At 35.5% G+C, this 14857-nt stretch overlaps 1 protein-coding gene across 3 annotated transcripts in view; it reads right to left on the bottom strand.

The window, feature by feature from the left end:
- The window catches only part of LOC113066312 (cytoplasmic protein NCK1-like), a 41781-nt gene that overhangs the window by 20666 nt on the left and 6258 nt on the right, over positions 1–14857 (bottom strand). Inside the window, exon 1 of one of the 3 annotated variants that reach the window (XM_026238192.1) lies at positions 5813–6004. The exons of 1 other annotated variant lie outside the window; for it this stretch is intronic. The gene's annotated coding sequence lies outside the window, so the exon portion shown is untranslated. Of the gene's footprint in view, positions 1–3586; positions 3691–5812; positions 6005–14857 lie in introns of those variants that run through there. One more of the 3 variants, XM_026238191.1, reaches the window with a different exon arrangement.

Here is a 14857-nt window from a genome sequence, read left to right on the forward strand (position 1 = left end):
AGTACAATACCTTAGGCTGTGATTTATGTTGCCAATCCGTTAATTTCCCTCAACATATTATTTTAACATCTTAATATTTTCTATTGTATAGCAGAATGTGCTACAATAGTAATGATCATGCATTTAACTATTATACAGAAGAGCGTACAAAGTAATATTTATTCTTGCATAGTTTAATAGTAGATGATAGTAATAATGTTGTGCAGCACTCTGTTTAGGTAAAATAATATTTAATTTCGATATGACAGCATTTTAAAAATATGAATTGTTTTAAACGATTAACTGCGTTTATGCCTAATTAAGTGCATACGTATTGTTGAAAAAAGATGATAAATTAAGTTAGAATTTCTAAATTATATAAAAATATTTTGATTGTTATAATTAAAATGGAATCCAGAAAATATTTGTATTTATGAAAACTCAATTTGAGAAAAAATTAATAAATAAAATTTACTCCTAGAAATTAATTTTTTGGTAAACTTTTAAAATATTTAGTTAAATTGTATGCTAGGGGCTGCATGATTAATCAAATGCAATTGTCATGCACATTTTGATAGTTAAGCTGGTTCTGTAATCAGCAATAAATCATCATCGTGTTTTCAGGTGGAGCAGCATTTACTACACAGAGCCCTAGTTCACTGACAAATTACGCAAAAAAAATTAAATACATTTTATTGCGTGATTATGAAATTGCAGAAATCATTTGCGATAATGACAGCTGTTTGCGAATCTTCTCCGTGAACTACGGCTCTGCGTAATAAATGCTGCCCCATCTAAAAGCATGTGAAAATACCACATTTAATAACATATTTTTACTCCAAGCTCGCTTCATAGCGTCAGTCGAGTGTTTGAAATAAATCGTTCTGCGAGAAGCTTCTTACACAGAATAAGGCGCACAACATATTTCACTGTATTTTAAGCAGTGATAAAGACATTGCATTATAAATATACTTTAATCTCATGAAAATGATAAAAAATAACATTCTGAACACCCCAAACAAGATTGACCAGAGGTATTTTCTCAGACAGTGGTTACTGCGGCGAATGATATAACACGATAGCTTTTTTTTTTTTCATTTAAGTTCTCACACATTTCTAAACGTGCACGTCTCCATTAATAAACTCGCCTGCAAGGTAAACCAGATCTATTTTATGAGGTCTATTACGAGGACTTTCAAACCTCTTGCAGTTTCACTAATTAGATTAATGAACGATGGGAGGCAAAGTTAACAACAGAGTGCAGAGACATTGAGAGTCACTCCCTAACTCTGGCAGATGAAGCCTACAGCCCACTGACTCCCAACGCATAGCTGAGTTCACAGCCAGAGATCACAAACCGAAGGCCAATCATACGCCCCACGCTCATCTGACCGTCACATTCTCTGTCCTAAACCAGCTTTTTCTCCATCGCTACTTTCCTTCTTAAAATGACCGGTCATCTGTCTGTTCATGACCTGTGGTAGTCTTCTTATTCTGCTTTTCAAGGTGTTCCTGCTCAAATCTCACCAACTAAACACTGGTTAGACACATGTGTCAAGATTTACACTACTGAGTATTATAATTTTTATTTTATTTTTTACTTTTTAAAAAAAGTTACCATTTTTATTCAGCAAGGGCTCATGAAATTGATCAAAGGTGGAAGTACAGACATTTATAATGTTACCAAAGACTTCGATTTCAAATAAATGTGCTTTTGAACATTCATCGTAACGTATCAGTTTCCACAACAATACAAACATACACAACCGTTTTTAACACTGATAATCACAAATGTATCTTGAGCAGCAAATAAGAATGATTTCTGAAGATCATGTGACACTGAAGACTGGAGGAACGATGCTGAAAATACAACCAAATGGAAAATGGTTATTTTAAACTGTAATAATATCTCACAATATTAAAGATTCAGTCTTGGCGAACTGACCCATAAAAAAACTAATCTTAGCAATTACACACATAATACTAATTAGAATAGAATAACTAACTGTAGAAATACTGACGATAATGTGAAATGCTTTAACCGATTAAAAAATAAGCTATCAGACCCATTTAGAAACCTGCCCACGCTAAAGGATCTAAATAGGAGTTTGAAGTGAAGAAAAAGGAAGGAAATGATGCATGTCATAGAAAGAGACTTTATAGAATTTAGACTCTGAACTCTACACTCCAGATCCGTTGACCCATTGAAGACACAGCAAACATGTGGACTGAATCTCAAAGCTACAAAACAGAAGCTCTCTGCAGCTCTTTGCTCACTAAAAAAGAAACGCTGTCGGAGTTCATCATCACAAAAGAATCGCGCTCAACTCTGCAACTTTCATGTGCTGCTGTCTGATAAACATGTGAGCTTCGCCAAACCTCTTGCCGTGTGCATCGGTGCTCTTCAAGCTTTAGGACTTGAGCAGGTTAAAGAGAGATGCACTTCACAGAAGAGAGCACAAAACATCTGCACACCAGTCACACTATTGAGAGCACGAGAGCTGAAGTGAGCCGCTCTCCTCGCTCTCCATCTGTCTCTCAGCCCTAGATTCTGCCGTCCCAGAAAGCTTTGTGCTCATCTGAGGGTTGGTTTGTCCCACAAGTCCCTCATCTTCTGTCTGATTACATCATTAACTGAATTTTACCGTACATTCCTGCCATATGTACATCAATGTAACATTCACCACTGACAAGATATTACTAAATATAATGTAGAAACATAATTTCTGTAAAGATGCTTTGCAACGAATTGTATCATGAAAAGCACTATGCAACTAAACTTGAACTGAACGTGTGCAAATTATTTTACAAATGATTAGCCAACTTGTCATGAGATAAAGTATGAAACAAAACAAATATATATATATATATGTAATGACAACATAATCAATAAGAAGCACTGAAGTACAGTAGTTATATTGTTCATCGGGACCATTAATAAAAAGTTTTTTTTTTTTTTTTAATATAAATTATCATACACATATATTATTTTACGGTGTAAGCAGCCGACCCAGAATGCATCATTAAACTATAGCAAATTATTTGTAGAATCTGGTGAGAATGCAATGATGAAATTATTTTTATGTTATGGTTTCATAAGCAGTTAGTACTACTGTATTGATACGATCTAATGAATAAAACTGACAAGAGACAACAATTCTATAAAAGCTAGAAGTAAATTTATGCTACATAACTTTATACAGTAAGAAAAATCATTTAGACATTTACTTAAGATTACTTTTTGTCAGGAGAGTTTTAATTACATTATTAGTGTTTTTAAATATTAACATTAAGTGAAAGTTACTGGCCAATAACCAGTATGATATATATGATATATATGCAAATATATATAAAAAAAAAATTAGTTAAATTGAAACAAAATTACATTCATACACTCACAAAAATGAAGTGAAATAGATATATTTTAAATGTACAGTACAAACGATTGATAACTCTGTTTTCTATGTTTGTAACCGGAGATAAAAAGATGCTGCTGTTGTAACCGTGTCCAAATCTGTGTTATGTTTTTTTAACCTTATGTTTGTGAATCTATATCTAACTGTGCGTTACATAAAAAACTAAAGCTAAAGTAATGAACTGAACCAACCTGACGAAGTGTGTTCTCCATTAAATCCTGTTTAGAGCCAATCTGAGGTCATCTTCTCAACATCCATCCACACATTCAATGACCCTGATAAGATCAAGAGGAACTGCAGAGGCGGTCTGGATCACCTCACTCTCTTCACGACATGCGTCAATTGAAAGCCAATTAAAACTGAGACCAGTGAAAGGAGAAATTCACATGCGAATGCTAGAACAGGCCAAAAAGCACAAAATAGCTCTGCATTATAACTACATACAGAAGTTGAATGAATGTTCAATATATGAAATTTAAGAAAACTCCTAGTTTGGTCAAGTTCTAAGGCAGGATCACATATATCACAGAGAAGACTCACAACGTACTGCACCGAGACCACTGATCAAATTAATTGTTGCAACTTCTTGCGTATTTATATGTTAACTAGGATACTAAAATTTTGACTTAGCAAAATGCTAACACATCAAACGGTGCTGCAGTCGAAAGAGAGTTACAAACCTTACTACATTTCCTGAAAACATTAGGGCTGCGATGATATATTGATGCAGAATCGATTCGTGGATGTATTCACAGTTCTTTCGAATACATTGCGACTCTGTCTTCTGAGCTTCGATTTTAACAGCAGATGGCGCTCTACTCTATTTTTTTTTTTTTTATCTGCACACTCAAACGCTCATGAAGAAGTGAGCTCGTCTGTTTGGCTGAGTCTAGGCTCAGAATGCTTTTAAGATGCCAGATTCATGTAAACATCGCCCGCTGTGAACACCTTTTGTAATTCGCTTCAACCTTTTCAAATTTAATGAATGACTATTTGAGGTTCAAGTGTGTGTAAGGATTTGGAAACAAGCAGAGTACGGCGGTTTCTAAAGCATGCAGCGCCATCTGCTGTTCAAAACTAAGCTCAGAATCGACTCAAGAAAGAATCGTGATGCATTCGAAAAATCTCAAAATCGATGCGTAAGCATTTCTCGTTTCGCGACGATTTATTTTCCAAGCCCTAGAAAACATCCTGTTGCTTTTTATATCAAACTGAAAGAAACCAAGAGCAGCACCGAAACGTAAAAGGAAATATCCAAATTGTTAAAAAATCATTCTTGTGAACCAATTCTTTTCAATGAACCCATTGAATCAGTTCATAACTGCACTGAATAACTCGTTCACAAACTGGGCTGTTCCCAGATAGCTAGCACACGTCTGCTAGATGTCTGTTAAAGATCACTTCATCTGCTGTGTACAAACATCTAACAGTCTCTCAGATGTCACTTTTACATACATTCTAAATCAGAAACATCTTAAAGACATCTTCTATGCATCTATTTGCCATCTGATAGGAAATCTGTAACCATGTTTTTTGGCGTAGATTTCCATTTTTATAACCATAGCTTTACTACAAATGCCATGGGTAAACTATGGTTAGTGTAGTAATCAATAGTTACCAAGAGTTTTTTTTTTCTTTTTTGTAGTAAAACCTTGGTTAAGTTTCATAGTTGAGTGTGAATACTGCGCAGTTAGCTTAGCAACAGGCTAACATCAAATGCTACTGGAACCAAAAGCAAGTTGAGTTTTACTTCTCTACATGCTAACATAACACGCTCAAACATCAAAAATCAAAGGTGAGTGAATCTTACTTTACTACATTTCATAAAAACATACTGTTCTAACTAAAAGCAACTGGATCGGCTCCGTAATGTGAGAGCAATGTTTATTCATTATCAATCAGAGCCAATTCTTTTGAGCCAGGTCTTTTTCAATGAACCTGCTTAATCAGTACATAAACTGCACTGTATGACTCATTTGAGAATTTGACAGCACGGCTTGCAGCTAATTGTAATATATATAGATTTTTATTTTCATTAGAGTACTGAGCTGTTAGCGTAGCGACATGCTAATCAAATGCTACTGGAGTCAAAAGCGAGTCAAGTCTCCGGTGCAGTGCTTTATTTGTGTGGTTCGAAGAGATGCTGTCTACATAAAAAGTTTTAAATCAGTCTTACAAGCTTCCATCTTAGTTAGAGTGCCAACTTAAAAGGTAGCGGCCTATTTAGGCAGCTCACAAGTTTTTGTAACAGGCCCCGCGTTTCACAGATATACAGTATATACAAAGCTTCTCATGATAATGGCTACACTGAGACATTTGAGTGCCTCTGATTTTTATTTTACATGCAGCGTGCTAATAAATAATTCTGTGGTGGATACACAAATGCTCAAAATGCACAAAAACTGAAAGAATCCCACCTTATCCGAAAACCGCAGGTTCATTACTGATGTTTTCCCCGGCTTGCCATTGACAACAACTCTGACATTATAGCTCTTCCTTTAGGTTAATGTCACTGCTAACAATCTGAAGTGCTCGCGGGTTAACAGGTAATCCTGTTTTGTTTTTGCAACCTGCAGTAAGTTTCACCACTCCCCTGGAAACTGTTACTACAAACCTGCACATCCAAAAAGACAAGTGTGCACTGCAAACAGAAACAAATGAGGTCTACAGCTGGCTTAGCAATGCTGCAACCATTGCGGCAACAGAGCTAGACCACACACATTCTGCTGCAGTGTAAGAAGTGCATGACTTCCTCTCTCTATTGTGTCTAGATGAGGTGAGGGTGATGGCGTCGCTCACTGCTTCCTTCAGTTCTTCTGCAGTGTCTCAGCCTCCACCAGGGCCTGACGAGCACACAGCGAGTGTGTGATGAGTGATGGACAGCCGAAGGCGCCCACCCTCGAGATCTGACGGGCTGGGAGATGCTTTCAAGTGCCATCAGAGACAGAGGAGATCCCGGGAGAAAGGGCGACAGGGGAGTGATGGGTAATGACGAATGGCAGAATTAATGAGGGTTAAATTACAGAGCGATGCCACTTTCCACACTGTGGTATGTGTGAGGTTTCCATCATTCAATGTGTTATGGATATACATTTCACATGAGGATCAGTAAAGTATATGTCCATCCATCAGTATGGATTAGGGCTGTCAAAATAACTGAATAACTAAATTAGAATTTTGTACTTAAATATTATCAATATATGAATTTAAAAGGCATAATTTCAGTTAGGTGGCCACAAGAGGGCGCATCGTGCAAAATATTACTAATGTACGTTTCTTCAAAGCAATAAAATAACACGCCTATCTTTGAAAAAAGTTTATAATGTTTAACGTGTTATAATGTTTATAAACCATATACAATTAAGTTGTCTAAACGAAAAAAAAAAAAAAAAAAAAACGGCATCACGTATGTAGGCTAATTAATTAATACAAATAACTTACAGTAATTTTTTCACAGTAACGCTTTTGTGCGAGACGCGAGCGCAACAGTGATAAATGTCCCTCTGGAAAATGCAATAAATATGCATTCTGTGTGAACGGCTTGGTTTCCGTTTTGACGTAAACAAAATCTTCTCTACACTGATGTTCTCTTTTTCAACAATATTTTTTATGAACTACGCAGCAGCAATGCCTCTAGTCGGTTCAACTGGATAAGCTAAGAAAAACATTTAAATTCAACGACACTTACATCGTCATCGCATCTCATGCACCATTGATAAGGCTGCCTCCTTTACACGCACCTAAAATTCGAATGCAACAATTTTTTTTTTAATTCGACAAATACTCCAAAATGTAATTTTATTCATTTTTTTACAGCCCTAGTATGGATCACACTCAACTAGGATTGAGCTGATAGAAGATGCCATCGCCGATGGCTCACAGACATCACGAAGTTGAGCTGGCATCGCGTTTCCCCCCTGCCCCCTGTGGACAGTCTGTGTACAACAGCGCAGGATGGATGTGAGTGTTGAGAAAGAGCGAGTCAAGTAGGTGATACTGCGCACGTGTCGAGCTCGTCCGTCCGTGCTCATCTGCAGTTGAATATACTTTGACAGCTGATCGAAGACTGTGGTTGCAGCCGTGAGCGAGAAGGAACAAGGAAAGGGAAGTTTAGCAAGGCGTCTCAAGGTGTCTACTCTGGACAAGCCTTTTCCTTTTAAAAACATGCACCAAAAGGTCACATATTTTTGAATGAAGCAGAACTAATGTCAATTATTGTATCGGTGTGGCTAATGATTCGACTAGTTATTATATTAAATGGTTTATATTGATATTGACTGTTTTACTGATACATCAAAAACAATATCAGGGACATCAAGAACACATTTTTTCAATTTTGATATCATAATTACTTAAAACCATATTCTTACAATCAGACTGTGGTAAACTAACAAAGCATTTTGTTAGTCTCTTATTTTAGTATTATTATTGCACTAATATAGTATTTATTAGTTTTTTTATATTTGAATATTATAGTTTTTATTCATAATTTAAATAAGTTTCAGCAATGTTCTTTTATGCTTTTGCAATTGTATTTGTTTTATATTAAACATTTCTATTTAGCTATATTTATATTTAAATTTTAGTTGTATTATTATTTTTTTTAGGCAAAAAGTTTTCGTGTTTTTATTTTACGTTTTTCATCTTTCACATATTTATTTTACGCTTACACTGCCAGATAAAGGTTTGCCATGATTATGGATGGATAAATAAATGAAAACATTTCATTAATTACTTAACTAAAAATGGTTAAATTGTGAAATCTTATTACAATTTAAAATAAAAGTTTTCTGTTAATATATTTAAAAATGTAATTTATTCCTGTGATGGCGAATCTTAATTTCATCAGCCATTATTCCAGTTTTCTTCAGTGGCACATGATCCTTCAGAATTCATTTTAATGTTACATTATAATAATGTTTCACAATATTATTGTATTTTTATTTATTTATTTTTTTTTTAATGCAGCCTTGGTGAGCATAATAGAGCTTGACTATTACAAATCTTTGACCAGCAAAGTATATTCTAGTTTATTTCAGCTACTGAAAATAATATTTCAATTACAGTAATAGAAAACCACTTTAAAAAGTTTTAGTTTTAGTTAAAAACTTCATTACATTTTGCAATCATCCTACAGTATTTGTATTTTGACAAACTTACTTTACTGCATAACTAAGCACAATATATCCACAATATTATTTTACTATATTTCATAAAAACGGTTCCTTTTTGGGGTTTTTTACCAGTTCAAAATAAAGAGAGAGCAATGTCAGAGTTGTGAATTAATCATTCTTTTGGGCTGATTACTACTGAAAAAAATTATCCTTTTCACAAACTGCACCGACTTCTTCATGAATTTGCAACTACTCCCGCTGCAGAGATTCTTCAGCCAGCAGTTCACTGATTCAATGATTCAATGAATCAGCAGTAATATGATCCTCAAGTGTGCAGAAGATGATACTGATGGTGCTGAATAGTTTGAAGAGAGTCTGTACCAAAATACAGATTCCATCATAAAACATCAGAATCCATGACTATATACTGACCCAGCAGATTTGAAGTGCTGGTTTCTGAGGTAGAAGTGGCCGGTCTGAGCAGTAGCTGTAAACCAGGCCCAGCGCTGAAACCGAATGCCTCTGACAGAGCGCTCAAATCACAGACTCTGGTGCCTGCTGGAATGCAGTCTGTGTGTTTTCCCCTCCAGCACTGCCTCACTTCCTCTGACACATCACACACACACACACACACACACACACACTGAAGAACTAGCAGAGGAGCAGAACTTCAACCAGACCAGTTGAGCTGATGTGATGGTCATTCAACCAGTCAACACTTCATAGTGGTCTACAGGAGATATTTAAAAAGAAGTCAATTCATAAAGATATTTACGGTTATTATAAACACAAAAGTCTTTTTTACTTCCTGGATCAATCCGCTCTGAATAAACCAGGATGTTTTGCTCTGGCACCTTTAAGACTGCTATATGGAAATTGATTAAACATGGCTAATGTTTTCACATGTGGAATAAGTAACTGTAGGTGTTGACATGTAAATGTGGGCTCATGGTTGTTGAGATTTCATTTATTATTGTGACCACAAACACTCGTGTGTTGCGCAAAGTTTTACATATTTATGCATTTGGCATTACATTCAAACACATTTGATCAGTTCTTGCTTCTCAGGGATTCGAACCCATTACCTTGGCTTTTCTAGCACCATGCTCTGCTGTTTGAGATATACTGTAGGAAAGCTGAAATTTAGCCTGCGCGTTCAATTGATTTATTAAGCATAAACATCTGTGATATTTACCCGCTGTTTTTCTAATCCTGAAAAGGTTTCATTTTAATTTACTATTTGCCAAACTTTCGCGTTTGAGGCCAGACTTTAAGAGCTTAAATCCACCCATTAAAAACAAAAAAATAAATAAACTTAAACTATATACATTTTCTTCCAGAGGGGAACAATCTTCCCCAACTGGCAACCACGCGCATGATGATCAGAAAACCCAATTCTGAAATTGCTTACTTACACACTGGAATAATGTACAAGTTGTATAAGCTACTTTTTAGATAAACATTTTTGGAAACGGTGACTATTTGGTGCTTGACAGCTGCTGTATGGAAAAGAGCAGCATTAGCACATTTCTAAACATCTCCTTCAGTGCTCTACAGAAGAAAGAAAATCGTACATTTGGAACAACGTAAATTTTATGTTTTGGGCGAACCGTTAATTCAAGAGTCACTGAAAACCCATTTTCCATGAGCACGTATACTATACTCCAACTTGCACAGCCTTAGAAAAGCTCAAGTTTAAAAACAATTCATCATCTTAAAGAAAAGCTCTGTGTGTGTTTGTTTAATCAAGGCCAAGGTTCAGATATCCCATGCCCCCTGTCGATGAGAAAGGCCATATAATATCAGGACAGCTGAACTCACAAAACATGATCATCCTGTAGTCATTTATGTGATGCTAATGTTGACATGAGGTCTAGAGGAGAAGTCCAGGCCTGTTCATTTATGCAGAGTCCGGGGAAAGGGTGCCACTTAATTAAGGGTGTTAAACAGGATGGCCACATGCCCGTGAAAGACACAAAATCCATTTATTAGGCTTTATATAGGACTCTGTCAAGGGTTCGACTGCTTGAGACTGACTGGAGCAAAAGTCATACAAGAAAACTGCTCTGTTCACAAAAGGACCTTAATATCTTTGGCCTGAAAACTCCCTCAGGGCTTCCGTTGACATTTTTTCATAATTAAGCCAATGATGATCATTTGTTAACAGACTTCCAGTGTCCTTGAATAGCGACTGCAATTCACATTTCAACAACCCCCAAACCAGAAGTATTAAACTTTAGCGTGCAACTCCGACTCATCCCGCGCCGTTTGTGCTAGAGACATGAATGATCGCCTACCTCCAATCACACGGACTGCTGAGGCCAGGTGTGCTTTTACTTTTGAAAGCAATCAAAATGATGATTTTCCAAATTCTACTCAAAAACTGCATACCACATTAGCATTGAGTTCTGCATTGGGAAGAACCACACATTTTCTTCACAAAACGTAGTTATATTCAGGAATCAATCGCCAATAAAAGCACTAATAAATGACAAGTTAAAATAAAGTCTTGCCATTTTTACATCTCAAGCTGGAGTCACTTTTAAGGCCCTTTGGCATTACAGAAGAATTAGACCATATGGATTATACCATGTGGTAACAGCATGATCATAATTTAACCACCAGTTTCCCCACAAGGCCTAATAAAATGAATTAACCCTATAGCTGTTTAACCACAGAAACTATTTAGTGCATAAAAACACCCCTGCCTTCCTGCAGAGTCAGATTTGAGCTTACTGACATATAGCCTTGTTCTAGCTTAAATCAGTCAAGAACTGACTCAAACTGAACAGAGTTCAAACCATTAGACAACATCACACTTGCAGACTTAATGGCTAAAGGCAGGAATGCTCTACTTTAAACGTTTTAGAAGTCGGCAGATATCGGGTAGCTGGAGTTGACAGATTTCACAGAAATTTCAGTGTATAATGGGCACAGGCTCCACATTTTATTTAATGCTTTTTATAAATGATTCCATCCATTTGGATCGTATTAAACGTTTGATATTTTGGTAACACTTTACAATAAGGTTCCATTACTAACATGAACAAACAACGAACAATACATTTATTTCAGTCTTTATTAATCTAGCAACAAGACACGCGCTTCTGTGAGAGCGTACTCAAAAGGATTTAAACATGGTGTGCAATCCTCAGTTGTTTAGTTTTACTTCCGCAACTATCTAGTATGCATGTGCATGTTTGATAGTCTGTGCAAAACTGCAAACTACCACGTCTCTAAATGAAACACAGACTTTCGGTTGACTCAAAAGAGAGCATGAAGCGAAAAAAGGACCCAGTTGTTCTCATTTAGTACATTTAGATGCTTAAGACGTGCTCACCTTTACACACGATGCACCGTCACCACTTTAGAACATTCCACAATTTTATTTGTGACTGATATGTTCAATAAAAAGCATATCTCCTGTCAGCTTCATCATGAGGATGAATTCACTGTTGCAAACAAAAGCTGCTGATTTGTAAACCACACTGATCTTGTGTCCGGAAAAGTGGATACAGCGGCTTTATGTTTCATTGTGTTTCTAACAGATCGCAATCCCATAAGACCTGCCACAATGGCAAACAACCAAATTAGTGCTAGTGCTCTGAAACCTGTCTCAGAGAAGGCCTGTGAGCAGCCTAAGTGGAAAACACTCTTTTCACACAGTGAACACCTGTTTTTCTCTTGGCCTATTTCACAGATCAAGGTCAAATGCTCAAATATTTCAGCTTCTCCCGCAGACACAGGTGGCGCACCAGTTCAAGTGCACTGATGTTACATACAAACCCTATAAAAATCACACGCAAACTTGAAAATTAACATAAAATGGCACCTGTAAATGAGACATACTTAAAATGTAAAACAGGAAGCTGAATAGAAATTTTTATTTTATCCATCAGGAATGGATTGGAGTGGACTGCGAAGGACTACATCCCTCCAGGCACACCCTCGGTGCTGAATGGTTAAAATTCACGCAACCTAGTAGTGCTGCAAGATTATGACCAAAATCATAACTGTCGATTTTTGCCTTGAAATTATAATTGCGATTATTAATCATGATTATCACAATGTACATTGAATGATGTTTATACCATTGTTTGATGCAACTGCATGCCGTATTTTTATAAGAAAACAAACAAGCTGCAAACGCTAATTGAAAAACTTTCTATAGTATTAAGTCTCAAATGTCAAATATACATCGGATTGATATCTTCAAATTATATATAATTTTTTGACAAATATGAATGGTATTAAATGTCATACTAAAACAATGGAAAAACCCTTAAGATAACGTATAGAAAGAAAAAATGCATCTTAAGCATGCAGAATAATATAAGTGGACTTTGAACGATTAATTGCAGATTTGAACGATTACGTAATTGTGGCATTCTTAATTGTAATCGTGATTAGAAATTCGATTTATTGTGCAGCCCTACAACCTAGTTGATGTTATTACATTCTGATGAAAGATTATGAAAAACACACTTCGTTTTTTTTTCTTTTTTTTTTTCTTTGGAACGACAAAAATGGTGTGCAATAAGACCAAAACGTGTTATAAAAGTAAATTGGGTAAATTTTGATTTCATGTTTAGGGTTGGGTTCTGAATGTACAAGAACCAGGTTTTCGATAAGACATGTGCATTTTAATTTCATTTTAAACCATTTAAGAGCAAGAGGGGAAATAACTGTTTTGCGTGAAAAATATGCATACAATTACATCACTATAACCTCGAAAACATATTTTATTCAATGCAAAACTATGAATTGATAAGAATAAAATTCAAACAAAGTTAAAATTCAAATGATACCCAACCCTATTCACGTTGCCTTCAAATCATCTGAGAAGATGAACTCGAGATAAGGCCATGAAACATTGAAATACATAAAGGAAATCCCACAACGAACCCCTCTATCGTGGTTTAAAACAAACCACAATAAGCCATGAGATGCTTACCAAATCAGTCTCTGAATACAGAAGTGAAAATTGCATGATAACCATAAACACATTTTCTATTACCACGCCTTCATTTCTTCTTTAAAACATTATTAAAATGGTCTGTTAATACTATGTAGGTTACTAAACTCTGGCAACAGTTTAGAGAGAGCTTTTGAACCGGTTTACTTTCAGTAAAAAAACATTTAAAATACACATTTAACGCTAACTAGCTTAACTTGCCTAGAACAAAGTCCAAGATTCATACAGAAGAATTCAATCTTGTCTCTCATTTCTTTTAATACAACATATCATTAGCAATTTCAAATGTATATCAATTCTTTGGTGCCATTTTTTAAAATAAATGCACAATTTCTTTACTTTTATTGCTTTTTAACTATAATTTCTACATTCAATTATTGGTTGAATAAACTAAAACGATTTTCCCCCCGTATTTTCTTCAAACATCACGTCTCAAATTTCATCTCAAGCTCTTCTTTAACACTTTTGTCTTAGTAAACAAGTGCACTTAAATTTGGTGAAACTAGAGGGAAACCGATAGTTCTGGTGAAAGTTGTGCAACAAGTTAGGAGCAGTCATAAAACTGTCTGTGCAGATCAACTTTTTTAATGATGGATTTTCATCATTTAAAATTGAATATTTGGGTCTGAGACAAGGGTCGAATGATAATTACAAAAATCTATTAATAAAATGCATTTCAAAAGTACCAAATATGCATCTATAAAAACTAATCTGACCTCCATTCATATATATATATATATATATATATATATATATATGATCTCTGGGATATAAAAGTGGACACAAATAAGACATTCTCCCTTGTGGTCTCATTGTCTTTGCTTGAGCTTTGCTTCTTACTCAAGAAAACAGCATTGCAGTGAAACAGAGAACAGAAACACGTGTTGTCTAAATGAGGACAGATCTGGGTATTGCAGCAGTTTCATGATACACAATACTTCCACCTTTTCAGTGTCTTACACTTGTTTTATATGCAATATATGCCCAGAAATAATGACTAACGCAAATCAAGCCTGCAGTACCACTGTGCAAACTTAACACACGCTCTTGTGTTACTGCGACTCTAATAAATCTCAGTCCTCCAGAGGACGACAGAGTTACTTTAAAATCTGAGCCATTAAACCAATGCATTATTAGGATGTTAATTATTAGGGATGTAATGACTCACTCAAGTCACGATTCAATTCACATTTAAAAAAAACAAGTGAGATTTAAGACCAATTATAAATTTAAATGTGTCTTTTTGTCATTGCTTGAAGAAAATTCTGCATGTTTCTTTGTGAAATTGAAATATAACACTATAATAATACTATACTAATAGTACTTTTATGTTATTGCTCCTTTGTTGGTCCTCTGTTGTCTTCATTTGTTAC

Source organism: Carassius auratus, chromosome 49 (genome assembly GCF_003368295.1).
Source record: "Carassius auratus strain Wakin chromosome 49, ASM336829v1, whole genome shotgun sequence".
Classification (NCBI taxonomy): domain Eukaryota; kingdom Metazoa; phylum Chordata; class Actinopteri; order Cypriniformes; family Cyprinidae; genus Carassius; species Carassius auratus.